This window comes from Mastomys coucha, unplaced genomic scaffold (genome assembly GCF_008632895.1).
Source record: "Mastomys coucha isolate ucsf_1 unplaced genomic scaffold, UCSF_Mcou_1 pScaffold4, whole genome shotgun sequence".
Classification (NCBI taxonomy): Eukaryota; Metazoa; Chordata; class Mammalia; order Rodentia; family Muridae; genus Mastomys; species Mastomys coucha.
Genome location: NW_022196910.1, coordinates 17,949,398 through 17,953,849, shown reverse-complemented (window position 1 = coordinate 17,953,849; position 4,452 = coordinate 17,949,398). Strand labels below are relative to the sequence as shown.

General features: G+C 35.4%; 1 protein-coding gene across 13 annotated transcripts in view; it reads right to left on the bottom strand.

Moving 5' to 3' along the window:
• The window catches only part of Anks1b (ankyrin repeat and sterile alpha motif domain containing 1B), a 1,082,674-nt gene that overhangs the window by 547,381 nt on the left and 530,841 nt on the right, over positions 1 to 4,452 (bottom strand). The window lies entirely within an intron of this gene.

Genomic DNA, 4,452 nt, shown 5'->3' with positions numbered 1-4,452 from the left:
AAAATGAAAAAAAAAAAAAGGAATGTCTTAAAGACTCCTTCTATTCCCCCACCTCATAGTATGAGATGTTTCCATATAGTTTTACTGAGTCATCAAAATAGTTTTATAATTTTATTGCTTATAAGTCAATACTGTTAGACCTACTTAGTGCATATATATATATATATATATATATATATATATATATATCTTTTTGCTTCTGTAGTTTTACTTCTTCCTGGTTTTGATAAATAGCATCTTAAAGTTATTATTTGTGGTAGCTCTTCAAGATTAGAAAAACAAACAAAACAAAACAAAAACCTGTCACACTGCTCCATAAAACTAATGTCATGTAGAAGGAATCAGCCTGTGAGTTGGTTATTTCTGTTCTGTTCCTCAAGCTGAGACTCCTTTACATACGTCTGGATTTTCCCCTTCAGAACCTTGTTTGGATGCTGACTCTTGCTCCTGACAGTTAACCTGGATCTGGCTCTCACTTTATTGGTCATTTTTATTTCTGTTGCTACCCAGAAAATGAGTCTTTGTATCAGTCTCCAAGTCTTTAGGTTCAGTCCCATATGACTTGGTTTGTTTTAGGTACTTTGAAATGTTAACTTGTTTGCAAAGCTTAGCCATATCTATAGTGTCTGGTCTTCCTCTTTATCTCAGACTGCAGTATGTATAATGGAGCCATCTTTGATCTTTATCTTAGAGTCTGAAACTAACTGAAAAAAAAAAAAAAGATTTATTAGCTTGCCCCAAATTGCAAACCTAGTCAATAGTATAAGCTGGGCTCCAGTTCAATACTTTACATTTGGTTCTGAAAATCAAACTTTGTTTCATCTTTAAGAGAGCTATTCTCAATGAAACATTGCCCAATGGTGGAAAACAAGAACACACAAGATCTAGACTTTATTCGAACTTTATTCGAGTCCCAGATCTCCTACTTTCTGGCTCATCTTTCCTTCAGTTGGCCTGTTGTATGATGCTATATGGAGTTGCTGTGAGATTAAAGCACCTGAGAAATAAAAATAAAATGCACTATGCAAATACAGAGGTCTTAGTAGCTAAACAACCTGTACTTTTAAGTTTTTAAATAATGTGTTAATTTCCCAGGAATAATAGAATACAGAGAAACATAAAGAGGAAAACATTCCTTGTAGTATGATTTAGTAGTGTATTTTACATTTAATGTGTATTCAGCACTTTTTAAAAAATTTTCAACTGAACTAAACATTTACAGTCTTTTCTAATTTTTGTCATAGTCTTTATATCTATCTATCTATCTATCTTTATCTATCATCTATCTATCTATCTATCTATCTATCTATCAATCTATCTATCTATAGATCTATGTGTGTGACTGTGTATCTACAGATATTGCTATTTGTACTGTTCCTGTCTCATGGAGATTAGTTTATAATTGGAATGAGTCATTAGGTAAGAGATTATGCATTAATTAAACACAACTTGGAAGCTACATGGAAATAAAAGAGCACACACACACATATACAAAAATCAACCTATCAGTTAAGAAATATATTTCTTAAGGAATTTGAAGAATGGCACTGATACAAATTTTGAGACAGCATCATTTTTTTCAAGTATTGTACTGATTGTTCATCTCTGATGCGTTCTCTCCCTCTCTCCCTGCTTTTATTCTCCTTCCCCACTTTTCTCTCCTTCCTCATTGCTCCTCATTCTCTTCTTTCCTGACCAGAGTTTCCTCGTCCAGGCCTGAAACTCTCCATCGTCATGCTTCAATGTCCTGAGTGCTAAGATCATAGCCCTACACCATCACTCTCTTGCCACAGCCTTTGTATCTAGATCTAAAGGAAAGACCCTACCTCTAGAGTAACTCTTTTAACACATTATTTCAAATGGAATCTCTACAATTTAACTGTTGCAAGGCCAAAGGATCCCTCCCCTTTCATTACTGGAAAATAAATAATTATCAAGATGCCAAGCAGCTCACACAATCTTAGGAGGGCTAAAGAACCAAACTAGTGCTTTACAACCTCACACAAGGCATCTAGAATTAAAACTAATGGAAGAAACACCTATACTTGCCATCTGACATTCTGGAAGAACTACTCATTGTTTTTATCTCAGAGGATGTACACTTATGCCTAGATTTATGGCCTTTCACCCAAGCAGTACCCAAAGACTCAGACATCTCTTCTAGCATGCTTGTCACCCATTGTTACTACTCTTCCACAACTCTTTTTGGTCTCTACATTTGCTGAGTTGAACCAAGTTCCAAGTGGAACCTTAGCTTCAAAAAGATTGAAAATGAGGTTGTATAACATTCAGATTCTCTCCTGGGAAGATGAGATATAAGAGAAATGAAGTAGATATGAATAGCCAACATTCCATACTTACCATAGGCAGGTCCTATAATTACCCTCACTTTACAAATGAAAAAAATGAGCCTTAGGTAGATTATGTTCTTTTATTAATAACAAAGTTAATAGAGTAGGAAGCAAGATCTAAACTCCTGTATTCTGTTCTAATATTTACCTCTTCAACCACTATTGTGTTTCATAATTACTTCCCTGCATAATTTTCCTAGATAATGTGAGCTATGGATGAACCAGGGTTCTTTCTGAATCAATGATTTTCATTATCAGATATTAAATGTCATTATCCATTCATTAATCCAAAACTCTGTATTGACTATCTTTATGACAGAGATTCTTCTATGGACCTGGGAATATTGTGGTTCATCATACTCATTGTTCCTGTCTCAGAGAGATTAGCATGTAGTGACAAAGAGTCATTAGGTAAAAGATTATGCATTAATTAAGCACAATTCAAAAGCTACATGGAAATTAGAGAACACTCAAATGGGAAGTTTAAGCTCATTTTGAAGGACAGGCACAGGCACCTCTTTTAGATAATCAACTTAAGTCACAGAGACAATCATGTAGGACAAGTGTCAGCCTCTCTAAGGGATAGTCCAGGAGAGACTATTGAAGATCTGTGAGATAAATGGAATATTAGATCATCTCAAGGTTGAAATGAGGCCAGAGCACAGGAAGGAAGCCAGTGTGGCAAGATTATGGACAGTAAAGAAGAAAGGGGCATAGGATGGCCGTAAGGTAGGAAATCAATGCTCAGTGACTGAGTAAATATGAGCATGCTTCCAGGAGAGGGAGCTGAGGCTTTTTTTTTTTTAAAGATTTATTTATCTGTTTATTTTATGTTAGTACACTGTAGCTGCCTTCAGACACACCAGAAGAGGGCATCAGATCTTATTATGGATGGTTGTGAGCCACCATGTGGTTGCTGGGATTTGAACTCAGGACCTTCAGAAGAGCAGTCAGTGCTCTTAACCGCTGAGCCATCTCTCCAGCCCAAAGCTGAGGCTTTTAAGGTATTTCCATTTATACAAGGTCTGTGATTCCAAAACAGTATAAGTGCCATTTTAAAACAGAGAAAGTGGGGTTGGTATGGTAAGCCTTTCTAAACGCATCATGTTATGGAGAGTCTTCATCTGTGGACTGCACCTCTGGACACCCCTTTGGGGTTGCCTATATCAGATATTTGTATTCTGATTCATAACAGTAGCAAGATTATAGTTATGAAATAGCAATGAAAATAGTTTTATGGTTAGGGGCCAATATAACATGAGGAACTGTATTAAAGGGTTGCAGCATTAGGAACAGTGAAAACCACTGATCTACATGCACACATCAGAAAAAAAACCATCAGTTTTGTGACTGAGGATTTTCTACAAAGAGAAAAACAACAAGGGTTCAAGGAAGGAAATAATTTAGTAAAATGAAAATAAAAAAACATAGATCATACCTTTTTTCCTTATATTTCCTTTGAGCTAATGTTTTGTCATAATAAATAGATGAATATCTTCAGAATTTTACCTGAAACTACTTTAAGAGAAATGGAGCATATACACAATAATTGAACCAAGTAGACTCTGATGAGTAGGAATGGGTTCATGAGCCCCCACTGCTAACTGGGGAGATGTGGATAGTTGATGGCTTCTTGGGGAGGGATAGTCAGGTTTATTTTCAAAAGTGTGACTCTTAGTTGGTTGACTGTTTCAATGCCAATTCCCAGGAGCATAAAGGCAGCACAATTTGGTGTAGACAGATTATTAAATTTTTAAAAAGTGGACACAACACTGAAGTTAGGGAGGGGTAGGAAGTGGGAGTGGATTTGGGAGGCTGACATTCTCAAAGACTTAATAAAATATTTTTTAAAAATTAAAAGAATGTTCCTATTTGTTTTTAACATGTTTAAAATCAAACACAAAAAAATCAAAGTGCCTTACTTTTGTCAGAAGAAAAATTATAATTAATTTTCATCTACTTACAGGAAAAATAATACCCCAAATTACTCAACCAACATCTAATATACCTTTTCAAACCTTCAAAAGATTTAGATTTGTTCTTTTGTGATTGGGTTACCTCACTCAGGATGATATTCTCCAGATCCATCCATTTCCCTAAG